The following is a 14,517-nucleotide window of genomic DNA, read 5'->3' as shown; positions in this document are numbered from 1 at the left end:
CCATCATTTTTTTCTATTGTCATTGTTTCGACTAAAACCCATTTATGCTTAAAAATTAATCCAATTTTCACTCAATTATAAAACAAATATATGTATATATTTTTCAAATTTTTTTTCAAAAGCTGATTAAAATTACATGTAAATTTATCTAAATTCGTTTGAAATATAATAAACTTCTTTCTTTTTTTAGAAACAAACTTATTTAAATTATTGAAACCCAATAAAGAAATATTGAAAACTACAGTGATTATTTTCTGTTTTTCGTTAAAAAGACCATCTAACGAAAAAAAAATTATTAAGTAATTACCAACTATTAGTTCAACCATGGACCTGAATAGTCTGGAACGCAAAGAAAACTTAAAAAAAGACAATTGTCTGTATAATTTCGTAATTCTTTGATGTGAAGAAACTTTTTCTAATTACATTCCAAGCTTGACTCCGTTCAGTTTAGAAGTAAACATTCTTAAGGGGCAACTAATCAAAGAAACAAACCATAAGATTTCTATGATAGATAGATTAATCATACTCTTAACATAAGATATACGCATTTAATTATTAAATGTAGCGATTATCGGGAAACGTGACTACCTATACATTATAATTTACGAGGAAACATTTAGATACTTATGTTTACCTATCAGCTTATTGGTAATTCAAAAAGCAAAGTAAATAATGAAATTCAATTTTTTAAAAAAAATCTATATTCATGCTTACCTATAGATCATGAATGAAATGTACCATGTTAGACCTCTTCTACGCTTCCAGTGTATCTGACGCAGTGGCAGTTGATGTTTTCCCGAATAGTGTTCCTTTTCTTTATTTTACCACTCGTCATATCTGTAATTATTTTTTTAAATGTAGTTCTAAATTCATGGTTGAAATATGCGTAAATAATAGGATTCAGACTAGAATTACAATAGCCTGCCCAGAAAAGGATTTGCCCTATTACTTCGGGGCATTCACACGACGAGCAAAGGCTGACGAAGTCGTACCACACGAAAAATGGTAACCAACAAATTATGAAGGCTCCTGAAATTAGTCCTAATGTTTTTTCAGGTTTATGTCCTTTTTTCAGTTTATTGAAATTCCGTTTAATAACTGTCGGGTCACCTTTTTCCCGGGGTGATATCGATTTGTCGTTATGTTCAGCTGCGTCTATATCAGATGTATCAGTAGCTTGCTTAGCCAGTCGATATATACGGATGTAGGCTCCTACTATCAAAGTACCTGGCACCCAGAAACTTATTCCAGACGAGATGATCGCGTAGGTTTTGTTGACCTTAAAGTCACACGTTTCTGGGTGCCTTAAGCGATTCTTTAAATGCTCATCCGTAGTGTAAATCTTCATATATATGGGTATGAAGCTGATGACTGCTGATAGAGTCCAGATGACACCAAGCATGACGAACACTTTGTGGCAGGTCATTTTACTGCGGTGTTTAAGAGGATCGACGAGTGAATAATATCGATCCATACTGATGAAACAGAGGTGGAGAATTGACGCTGTTGAAAAACAGACGTCACAGATATTCCAGAAGTCACAAACAACTTCTCCGAATATCCATCTCCCCATAACTGTTTGAATGGCATTAAATGTCATAGCAAACAAAGCCACTAAAATGTCGGTGCAGGCCAGAGACACAATAAAATAGTTTGTGAATGTTTGTAATTTTTTGTTTTGGTAAACACTCATGATAACAAGTGTATTTAAGAAAATGGCAGATAAAATTATTGACATCATAGTTGGCATCGTCAAAATGAAAAAAAAGATGTCTTCAAAATTAAATAGAGAGACGTCGGTGTCCTGTCCGCCCGTATAGTTCGCTGTGTCATTTGAAATTTTTTTAAACATTCTTCTTCTTAAACACGTGCAAAACACGCTCAAAGTTGTCGGAAGTCCGCTCTGCTGGAGAAGAGAAAAACGTTATCCTCCTCGGAAAGAAGGGAAGTAATCTGTTTGCGGCGGCCGTTTATTGATTGCCTTTTAAGATTCCAGGGATGAGGGAGGAGGATGTTGCTCTTTTAGAATGCGCGATATGTTTTCTTTCAGCAGCAAAAGGAAAGACAAGGATGGAGCGATTAATAGGTAGTCCGTTAATGAATGCAATGTGGCCGCTAACAATTGTTACTATTGTTAACAAACTATTAACAAGTTGAAATGCTTTGCATTTCGTACAAGTTTACGTACAAGTTTAAAAATAATTTGAATTATGTTCTGATTGGTGATTCTAAATTTTGAAACAGTTCTTAAGGTTAACTTTTCTAGTAAAATTTATTTATATATTAAAAAAAGAAGAACAAAAGGCTTTGATGCGCACAATTCTAGATGTATGAGATTTCGTAATAGACGATAGGCATGGATTGTATAGCTCAAAGATGTATGCAATTTAGAGCATGGAAATCAGCACAAAAATAAAATTACTGAAATAAAATTAACAAAAGACATAACATTAATTAACATAATCACATTTACAGTAACTATTAACTATCGTATAATTTCTATCTAAGTAAAATAGCTATGATGATATAATTTATTTATGGACGGGAACGTGAAGTATTTATTTATTATCACTTAGTCCTTAAAACAGATGCCATTTAAAGTAATAAACTGTTTTTATTTTTTCCTTCTTTTAGTTAAGGTGAGCACTGTTTGTTGATAAATCTCATATATTGAAATTCATTCAATATTTAAATTAATTTTATTTTGCAGTTATAATGCTGAGATACAAAATAAACGACCTTATCTAAAAGTATATTAAAATTGTTATTGCTTTTATTTTAACAACGGTAGAAAAGCAACAATCAACAAGTTGCAGATGTGGATTCATATATCAGTTCTTATGTAACGTTCGCATGTTTACATTGACACAAAAGATTGCGTACGACATTTGGTACATAAAACGTAACAGAAAAGAAATAATAAACTATTTTAAACAGCGAATTACCGTGTTTAAAACATTCAAGGAATAAAACACGAAATTGTGGACAGTGATTAACATACCCATGACAATGACAATCTGAACTCAAGACTGAGTCAATGTTTCAGACTCAATATCTAGACACAATTGCCTTATTGTTTTCAAAATATATAATAGATTATTTAATTGATAGTATTATGTATGTTGCATCTGAAGCCATACAAAGAAATGGTACAAAGTGTAATGAATTAAAAGGTTTTGAATTCGAATTAAAGTTGTTTGAGTGGAAGTTGTACAACAAGACGACTCAGGCAACGAACTAGTCAGCCGACATGAACTCATTACATTACCTCCATAAATTTAACTCTCATCACGACTAAGACGCGAAAATTCCGGAATTGATTATGCTGCCATAAATACAAATAATAAATCATATAGTTGAAACTTGATATTTAGCATGACTATCTATTTGACTGATAGCTTCGATGGTTACCAAATATCGAAATAGTCGTTTTTTTAAATTATCATTATAAATTGATTAGGGGCATAAATTTTGCCTGGAGCGTGTTATTTCATTACTATTCCTAATTAGCACAAAAATTACAAAACATCGAAACGAAACTGCTTTTGTGTTCCTTTATACTACGATAAGGAACACTTTGATTAACATTTGAGACTTCTATCTTGATAACAACATGTTATTTAGTAATATTTACACTTAAGGGTTATTAGTCCGAATTATCACAGCGACTACTAGTATGTAAATGAAACTTATTTAGTTTCTTTTCTTTCTCTGAAAAAAAAATCTATTGCATAACTTTCAGACAAATATCTTGGTATAAATGTGCTATTTAGATAAAGAATAGTTAACTAGGCTAATTACCCCAATAATTGGAAACTATGGAAACGAAACATTTTAGTTTCTCTATTCATTTCGTATTCACATTTCATAAATCAAATATTATGATTCAATTTTCACGAGAAGTGGAAGTGTTTGACAAGAGTGTGTTATGGGGATCTCTGCTTTATCTTTAATTTTGTATGGGAGTCTCTCTTATGAATGCAGAACCATCTTTACCGGGAAATAATCCATCATCTCTCACTCTGTAAGTCAACATCTCTCACACATAAAGTAAGCAATATATATAACAAAACTCCTCTAGTTACGCCAAATTGCGCTTTTGTTTTCATATTTTGCAATCTGGCACTCTTGTTACGAAAATATTTTTTAAATCATTCTTGAAAAATTTCCCGTTCATGTAAGTACATTTGAATTCGCTACTCGCTTTATAGTTTATGTTTTATTCTGTTTTTTATTTTTATTTTTTTTTTATTTCTGTTTTTACGTGTTATTTTTACCTATTGCGTTCTATTTTTATTTGTTGTAATTTTTGCAAAAAATTTTCTTGAGTGCTCCTCACACAATTGTATTAATATATTTTGCTTTGGCGATATTGGTACAATATCAGAAAGCACTCTTTTTTGCGAATATAATCGTGAGGGCTGATGAAAAGATTATATCTTTTATTTTGCGGATTTTTTAAAAAAAATCCGCAAAAGTTTGTTATTTTTTTATTATTATTTTTCAAGTTTGTTATTTTTTTATTATTATTTTTCTTCACCCCCCCCCCTCTTTTTCATATATGTCTGTAATTTTTCTTTGTTTTATCTTCATTTTGAATTTATCTAATGAGTTCTGTTTGTCTGCAGCTTATGCGCAATAAATGAAACTTATTATTTTTCTTAATATTCTTCGTGTGTCTTTGTATTTTTTTATTTTGTTGTATATATATATACAACAAAATAAATGAATATATATATATATATATATATATATATATATATATATATATATATACTTATTATTACTGTGTTTATTACTACTTTAAAAACTTTGTTTACAATAATAAGGATAATTTAAATAAGAGAAACAATCCAACATTTTTTTTAATATTGTTATATCAAGTAAGCAACTTCAAAAGCATTTTGTGATTACTCCCATAGACAAAGCTAACAATAATTATGGAATCTTCTGTAAAAAATTCTATGCTGAAATTCTAAATACGGAAATAAAAAATAGTAAAAATTTTAAACTTAGTAATTTCAATAATAATATTGTCATTAAAAAGTTTTTAGCTTTTTATAAGAGATTAAAAATTAAAATTAGCAATATACAATTTCCTTACTTAATTATCAGTCCAAAATTTCATAAAATTCCTGTAAAATTTAGAACTATCACATGTGGATCGAATACCTATCTAACTAAGCCTGGCACCATTTTCTCTAACTACTTAAATAAAATTATTAACAATATTTCTAAAGAAGGTTTGGTTTCTCTTGGATTATCACTAATAATCAACCGATTTTAAATTTCATTAAACATAATAAAATTAATTCTATTTCGACTTTTGATTTCCTGGATCTTTTCAATAGCATTCCCCTTTCCATGTGCAAATCCATTTCGGGCAAATCCCGAATGCAATGCAGTGAGAAAGGCATTTTAAATTCCTCTAGTTACATTCAATTTACGCTTTTGTTTTTTTATTTTGTAATAGGGCAATCTTATTGCGAAAATATTTTTAAATCATTCATGAAAAAATTTCCGTTCATGAAAGTACATCTGATTTCGCTACTCGCTTTATAGTTTTTGTTTTTTTGTTACATACTGTTTTTTGTTTTATACTGTTTTTTCTTTTTAATTTAATTTATTTTCTGTTTTTACGTGTTATTTTTACTTAGTGTGCTCTATTTTATTTGTTGTAACTTTTGTAAAAAAGTTTTTTGAGTGCTGTCGAGTTTTTTGGCTATATTGATACAATATCAGAAAGCACTCTTTTTTGCGGATATAATCGTGTGGGCTGATGAAAAGATTATATCTTTTATTTTCCGGTTATTTAACAAAATTTCATCCTTTTTTTTCTTTTTTTTTTTAAATCAGTTGTTTGTTATTTTTCTAATTATTATTACCCCCCCCCCCATTCTCATATGTCTATAATTTTATTTTGTTTTATCTTCATTTTGAATTTATATATATATATATATATATATATATATATATATATATATATATATATATATATATATATATATACATATATATATATATATATATATATATATATATATATATATATATATATATATATTTATTTATTTATTTATATATATATATATATATATATATATATATATATATATATATATATATATATATATATATATATATATATATATATATATGTATTTATATATATATATATATATGCTACGGTGAAACACCGAAATCTGGAGAATGTCAGCATTCACCGGTGAATGTTAACAATCACATTGTCGCTTTGGTGAATGTTCGAAGTATATGTAGTATGTTCGATGTATCCAATTTTATATTAATTTATTCGTTAATATTATTATATTTATATAATTATATTTATTCTATATTTGAATACTTACTGACGATAGATTAGAATAAACATCAGTGTTTGGAATATCGGGCAAATATATACCGGGCAATGGCACTTGACCTTAAAAAATCATCAGTGTAGGGTATACCGGGCAAATGTATACCGAGCAGTGGCACTTAACCTTAAAAAACATTAGTGTAGGTTATACCGGGCAATTCTATGCTGAAATTCTAAATACGGAAATAAAAAATAGTAAAAATTTTAAGCTTAGTAATTTCAATAATAATATTGTCATTAAAAATTTTTTAGCTTTTTATAAGAGATTAAAAATTAAAATTAGCAATATACAATTTCCTTACTTAATTATCAGTCCAAAATTTCATAAAATTCCAGTAAAATTTAGAACTATCACAAGTGGATCGAATACCTATCTAACTAAGCCTGGCACCATTTTCTCTAACTACTTAAATAAAATTATTAACAATATTTCTAAAGAAGGTTTGGTTTCTCTTGGATTATCACTAATAATCAACCGATTTTAAATTTCATTAAACATAATAAAATTAATTCTATTTCGACTTTTGATTTCCTGGATCTTTTCAATAGCATTCCCCTTTCCATGTGCAAATCCATTTCGGGCAAATCCCGAATGCAATGCAGTGAGAAAGGCATTTTAAATTCCTCTAGTTACATTCAATTTACGCTTTTATTTTTTTATTTTGTAATAGGGCAATCTTATTGCGAAAATATTTTTAAATCATTCATGAAAAAATTTCCGTTCATGTAAGTACATTTGATTTCGCTACTCGCTTTATAGTTTTTGTTTTTTTGTTACATACTGTTTTTTGTTTTATACTGTTTTTTCTTTTTAATTTAATTTATTTTCTGTTTTTACGTGTTATTTTTACTTAGCGTGCTCTATTTTATTTGTTGTAACTTTTGTAAAAAAGTTTTTTGAGTGCTGTTGAGTTTTTTGGCTATATTGATACAATATCAGAAAGCACTCTTTATTGCGGATATAATCGTGTGGGCTGATGAAAAGATTATATCTTTTATTTTCCGGTTATTTAACAAAATTTCAGCCTTTTTTTTCTTTTTTTTTAAATCAGTTGTTTGCTATTTTTCTAATTATTATTACCCCCCCCCATTCTCATATGTCTATAATTTTATTTTGTTTTATCTTCATTTTGAATTTTTATATATATATATATATATATGCTACGGTGAAACACCGAAATCTGGAGAATGTCAACATTCACCGGTGAATGTTAACAATCACATTGTCGCTTTGGTGAATGTTCGAAGTATATGTAGTATGTTCGATGTATCCAATTTTATATTAATTTATTCGTTAATATTATTATATATATATAATTATATTTATTCTATATTTGAATACTTACTGACGATAGATTAGAATAAACACCAGTGTTTGGAATATCGGGCAAATATGTACCGGGCAATGGCACTTGACCTTAAAAAATCATCAGTGTAGGGTATACCGGGCAAATGTATACCGCGCAGTGGCACTTAATCTTATAAAAACATCAGTGTAAGGTATACCGGACAGTGGCACTTAACCTTAAAAAAACATCCGGGTTGGGTATACCGGGCAAATGTATACCGGCCAGAAACATCAGTGTAGGGTTAAAATATCGAATAAATGTAATTATATCCACGAATAATTTCGTATCAAATCTGTTGTTAATATGCAAATAAAATCTCATTTTTCCTGTCCTTCTCAAATAAGTTGCGCGAGTTGCGTGATGTAATACAACGACTTCCCGATAGGGGAAATATATATATATTTGTTGAAGAAGCTGACTAGTTGTTGGTTGATTCAGATGTGTAGCACTGTGTGTGTGAACTATTGTTTCCTCATATTATGTTTTAATAAATACTTTATTTGCCGTCATTAGCCTCTGTGTTATTCAACCAAACAACAGTGGTAGCAGAGTGTGGTTTACGATCATCATGGAAAACGACTTAGTTTTTGGAATTCCGAAGTTGACTGGAACTAATTATCATCTTTGGGCCATGAAAATGGAAGCGGTTTTGAATCTGAAGAAACTAATGTCGGCATTGACAGAGGAAGTTCCAACTGACCCTGGTAAATTGCAAGTTTGGGAAATTACTAACCAAGATGCCGTATCATACTTGAAGTTGTCTCTATCAGACGAACAAGCTTTGCAATATGCAGAAGAAAAGAATGCAAAAGCTTCGTGGACAAGAATTAAAACTACCTACACTGGGCTTGAGGAAGATAGAAAGATTGATGCGGGTGCCGAAGAGCTTAGAAATGCTGGATTCAGAAGCCGTAAACGATTATATAGCTCGAGCTAAAGGATTATCGACTAAGTGTGCCTCCTTGGTATTGAAAATATCTGACAGAGAATTAGTGTTCTACACGGTCAGAGGTCTAGCTGGAAAATATGAGCGCATAAAACAAGTTTTAAAAACGCAACGATAAAAGTCGATAGAAGAAATACTTGAAGTCTTAAGGGAAGAAGAAAAAGATTTACTACAGAAATCCCGAGGACATAGAAATTTGGAATCCGCATATGCTACTCAGAAGAAGAGTTTACCTTGGAAAATTTGCTACGCCTGTAGACGACCGGGACATATAGCAAGGGATTGTTATTCGAAACATCAAGAAGTGGGAACATATAGAGGCTACAAACCATCTACCAGTAGAGCAAAAGGTCGTCGAAAACCAAATTTTCAAGAAACACTGGTATCCGAAAGTGTTACTCCAAATGATTTCGCTTTAGTTACAGCTGAACAGAAAGGACAAGTGGACGAATGTTGGATCCTGGATAGCGGAGCCACGTCTCATATGTGCAAGGATGAACGCTGGTTTGAAACTCTAGATCAGTGATTCTCAACCTTTTTTTTGTGGCGGCACACTTTTAAAGATTTCGAAATTTGACGGCACACAATGAAAAAAATTAGTTTAAAAGTTGTTTAATTACCTATAATACACTGTGTTAAATAGTTTGTGATAATAATTTTGAATGTGAAATAAAATAATATGTACTACAAAAGCACATTTATTAAGGGATTAATTATTTCTTTCGACTAATTTTTTATTAGTTAGTAACAGTTTTTTTTGCTAGTTATTAATTCTTAGCTTGTTTTCCATAGATATTAACTGTTAGTTTTTTTACATTCATTACTATTATTTGTGATTTCTTGTTAGTTAGTTTTTTGCTAATTATGTTAGCTTATTTTTTTTGCTAGTTAAGTTATCCTTTGCTGATTTGTTTTTATAACTATTAATTGCAAAGCTTACTTTATTGATTAGCTTTTATTTTCGCTTGGAAGTTAGTATTTAGCTTTTTTTAGCCTTTGTTAATTAATAATTTTAATAGTCATTAAATTTCCTACTAATTTCAACATTATTTAAAATTGTGTGTCAAAGACAATTTAAACACTTCCTTCTTATTTTAAGATTGTCGCAGACAAGACAATCGCCCACAAAGACATGTGCACGCGGTTAAAGCGTGGAAAAATTATAAAAAGTATATATATAATATTATATATCTATACACTTTTCTTTAGTTAAAACTTTACTTGTAATGAAAAGAGCATTAATTTTTATTGTATCATTTCTAATATTTGGCGGCACATTTTAAGAATTTGGCGGCACACAAAAGTGCCGCGGCACAGTGGTTGAGAATCACTGCTCTAGATGCTTGCGACAGTAAAATATACCAGGCAGGTAAGACTTTTACGTTAGATACTAAAGGAACCGGAACTGTTAAAGCTATTTCACTTAGTAATAATGCAAGAATTATAATTAGTAATGTATTGTATGTACCAGAATTACGTCATAATTTACTGTCTGCTACATGCTTAATGGATAAGGGGTATAATGTAAAATAACATTCAAACTCAGTATTAATTTGTGCTCCTAATGGACGCGTAGTTTTGAAAGCTTTAAATGTGAATAAAAAATTAGAAGTTAAGGTAAAACCTAATGTTAATAACGAGGTATGTCTTTCTGAGTGTAACAAAGTTAAAAATAACTCTGAAATGAATGTAATTTGGCAAAAAAGATTGTGTCATTTAAATGCTGATTATATGCGTAAAATGTGTAAAATGTTAAATTTAAAAATTGATAATGAATTGTCTTGTGAATCATGTGATATTTCTAAGATTTCCAGAAAACCTCATTTTAGTATTTTAACACCTCAAAGTTCAACAACTTTAGAATTAATACATGGTGATTTGTGTGGGCCATTCCCAGTTAAGTCTTTAGGTAATTCAAGATATTTTTTAATATTAGTAGATGATTTTTCAGGCATGTATTTTACTTATTTTCTTAAGAACAAAACCGAAGTATTTGAAAAAATTGTAAGTTTTGAGTTGAAATTTGAAAACTTAATAAATAAAAAATTAAGAAATTCCGTAGTGATAATGGTCTTGAGTTTGTAAACAAAGATCTTGAGTTTTATTTCACTTAATGCGGAATTACACGTGAAAAATCTGTGCCGTACAACCCAGAAAGTTTGGGTAAAGCTGAACGAGCTAATAGAGTTTTGTTAGATAGAGCTAGAACATTAATCTATGATAGTAAACTTCCTTTAAATTTTTGGGCTGAAGCAATAGCTATGCAACGCATGTTACTAACCTAACTCCTCGAAAAGGTAAAACTGAAGTTCCAAAAGAATTATTCTTTAATAAAAAGCAGAACTATAAATATCTACGTGTTTTTGGATCTACAGTATACTATCACGTTCCTAAAGCTTTAAGACACAAACTTTCTATTCCAGGTAAAAAAGGTATTATGTTGGGATATTCGAAAGAAAGACGAGCTTATCGTATTTACGACCCTGAAAGAAATAAAGTAATCGAAGAGCGTTCAGTAAAATTTAATGAGAAATTATTAGGTAGTAGTAATTTGTTTAGTGAGGATAAATCTAATGACATCGATGAATTTTTAAATATCCAAACTAACGTAGAAAACCAAAATACAAGTTTTGAATTTCCCCTGGATTTGAAGGAGAGCCGAGATTTAAGTGAAACTAAAACTCGCGGTCGCCCAGTAGGTGCAACAAAAGAAAAATTAGGGAATTAAATGAAAAACAAAATCGAATGTAATAAATATTTCGGACAATCACCAAAGCATATCTGTGATTGTCGACATTCACCGGTGAAAGTCAACAACCACCGATTTCGGTCTTTCGCCGTGACACACACACACACACACACACACACACACATATATATATATATATATATATATATATATATATATATATATATATATATATATATATATATATATATATATATATATATGTATATATATATATATATATATATATATATATATATATATATATATATATATATATATATATATATATTTAGATGTAGTATAAAACGAATTCGCTTTTGGGGACAAATGACTAAAATAGAGTTTAAGTATTTTACCCTTCGAAAGCCTAATTGATGCCATTTCATTTTAGCTTATGAGAATTATTTTTAAAATTAAACACTTTATAATAATCAATACTAATCTGTCAATAGATTCCTTCAAGAAAAATAATCTTTCAAGAAAAATAAGAATTATATTTAGATTCTAAAATAAAACTAAAAATGCCCCAAGGAATTTTGCAGTTTATCAAAGATGACAAGTGCATATTAGAAATTGCAAAATAATTTTAAAAGCTTTCAAAATTCATATGTTTATTATTTATTCTTCATGAGGAAGCAAGAATACATTTACTTTAAATTTTAAATGCAGGATTAAATTGTTTCGAGAAATCAAATGTTATTATATCAATTTTCAGAATCAATTATTTCACTTTTTACAAAATTTAAAACGATTGCAATCCTTGATAGTTGGATTTTAAGCAATGCGTATGTTACTTTTATACAGACCGTATTAATATGAAATTAGTAAAATTCATCTAACTTTTTATATTAATTAGCAAAAAATGCTATTAGCTATTCACAAACGTAGTATGTATGTATTAGCTATGTATATTCGTAACGTAGTAAATCAATATTATAATTATTTATTTATTTCCAATACCATTAATTCAGCAGTGCAAAGCATTTTTATGGTATTTTAAACTTTTAATGTCTAATATATAACTGAAGTTATTATACATGAATTTTATTAATTTAAATTCCACTAAATTTTATATAACATAACACTTTTAGTAATTTCTAATATTTATTAAATTTTTTATTAAACAAAATAATTGTATTATTGTAAACCGGTTAATAAGTTTAGACACCAATTTGATTAATATAGAGATGTAACAATGCTTAATTAAAATATAGAGTTATAAGGTTACATCATAGAATTACGTTAAGTAAAAGAAACAAATCTTTTAGTTTTAAATTCTTAATTATTTCGAAAAGCAATTTGAATCAAAAACTTCATATATATATATATATATATATATATATATATATATATATATATATCGTAACACCTTTTGGACGGTTTGCGGGAAGTTCAAACTTCGTGGTTGGTTGACCGCAGGACATGATGGAAATTAGTATGCTTATGATCATGCATTTTGCTTTGTTTTCGGACATATGCTAGTGAAAATGTAAGGTTACAGCGTCTTTCAGTATATATCGCTTGTGAAGGCTTATTATGCAATCAATAACAGACAGATTGAGGAAGTTTTTGACTGTGTTCTAGCTAGAGATGACCGGTCCAAGTGTGTTAACAACCAATCAATTGATTCGCAAGTTTGAGAGAATTGGTAGTGTTTGTGATGACAGTGTTGGCAATGTCTGTCGACAAGTGTGAAAACGTTTGAAAACATTGTTAAGACATGGGTTGTGTATGACAACAAGTACAAAGAAATCGATCCGACGGGCTGCATAACAGGTGGGAATCATCTGGTTGATCCTGTGACAAATGGTAGGCCTGCATTTAACGATGAAGTCCACTTTCATTTAGATGAATTCGTCATAAAGCAAAATTGTTGCATTTGTTGGATTGAGATTCGAAGTTTCGAGATCAAGAAGTCTCTCCACCCTCAATGCTTGAATGTGTGGTGAGCAGCGTCCTGTCACATAATAATCGTGATTGACATGATGACTACTGATCGATAAGTGAAGGTTTCAAAAAATTTTATCATTCCCATTTTCCAAAGTTCCCCTGATTTAGACAAGATATGGTTCATAAAACAGGGATTTCGGCTTCCCCGGGCTAAAAGAGTAAGTCCTGAAGGGGCACTTTAGGGACTGGAATCTGGCTATGTGGTACCAAAAGACCACTGGATCGTGACGCACATGCAGCAATTTCATTCATTTTTATGGGGATATATTAAAAATAATGTGCTCAGAAATAACCCCAAAACCGTTTGCTGAGATGAAACCTGTCATTCAGAAGGTAATTCACAGCATTGATGTTCCGAAACTTCATCGGGTCATGCAGAATTTGGCCAATTTCGATATTTTTGATATGATGGCCGATGATGGTAAGCATATCAAACATACCATAACCTAAATCTAAATATCTGTATTGATTTAGGGGATAAACCTCCCGCCTTCCAATCATGTGAACCGGGTTCGAACCCCAATGATGCTTGTTGATACGTATCCTGCTCCAAGTTCGTATCGACCACAGTGCTGACGTAAATTTTACTCAGTGATAGATGGATCATATATTAGAATCCTCTTGCCGTCAGGCTAACCGTGAGAGATTTTCCTCTTCATTTAACGCAAATGCAGGTAAGTCTCATCGAAAAGCTCTTCACGAAGAAAAGGCTTGTTCTAATGCTTGATCCAGTAGTTCCTTTGTCTTCTAGGTTGGGTATTAAAATTACAAATCAACGGAGCTGAGTCTCTTTGGTCGTAAACTCAGAAGTGAGTCATCTATTCAGTGCCGGTTACAAAATAAAAAGTGTATCCATTGCTTAATGTATTTAAGCTACTCTGACTTCAGTAATAGTTTGGAGACTTTTTTCGTTTCTACTAAGCAAATTAGTTCCACTTTTCAATTAGTTTTTCCTTTAATACATAAATGATTTTTTTTTAATTTCAAATATCGTTGATTTTAAAGTATTTACGCTAATAGAAACAAGATTATATAGTATAAACAAAACTAACAGACAACATTTTTTTATTGTTTCTTATGAGCTGCACAATCAGTCTTCCCAGTGAGCAGGTCTAGTGCGTTCTCCAGAAGTGGTATCTACTCTTTCAGGACCACCACAATGGGT

At 30.0% G+C, this 14,517-nt stretch overlaps 1 pseudogene across 2 annotated transcripts in view; it reads right to left on the bottom strand.

Annotated features, from left to right (window-relative positions):
* LOC107447431 (octopamine receptor beta-1R pseudogene) overlaps positions 1-14,517 on the bottom strand; it is a 93,938-nt pseudogene that overhangs the window by 11,331 nt on the left and 68,090 nt on the right. Inside the window, exon 1 of one of the 2 annotated variants that reach the window (XR_015432709.1) lies at positions 715-2,459. The exons of the other annotated variant lie outside the window; for it this stretch is intronic. The product of XR_015432709.1 is annotated as an octopamine receptor beta-1R pseudogene, transcript variant X1 (transcript). Of the gene's footprint in view, positions 1-714; positions 2,460-14,517 lie in introns of those variants that run through there. 2 annotated transcript variants of the gene reach the window in all.

This window comes from Parasteatoda tepidariorum, chromosome 3, assembly GCF_982258835.1.
Source record: "Parasteatoda tepidariorum strain Cologne lab strain chromosome 3, Ptep-v5.0, whole genome shotgun sequence".
Taxonomy (NCBI): domain Eukaryota; kingdom Metazoa; phylum Arthropoda; class Arachnida; order Araneae; family Theridiidae; genus Parasteatoda; species Parasteatoda tepidariorum.
The sequence above is the reverse complement of the archived record's forward strand: the minus strand, read 5'-3'. Positions and strand labels throughout refer to the sequence as shown.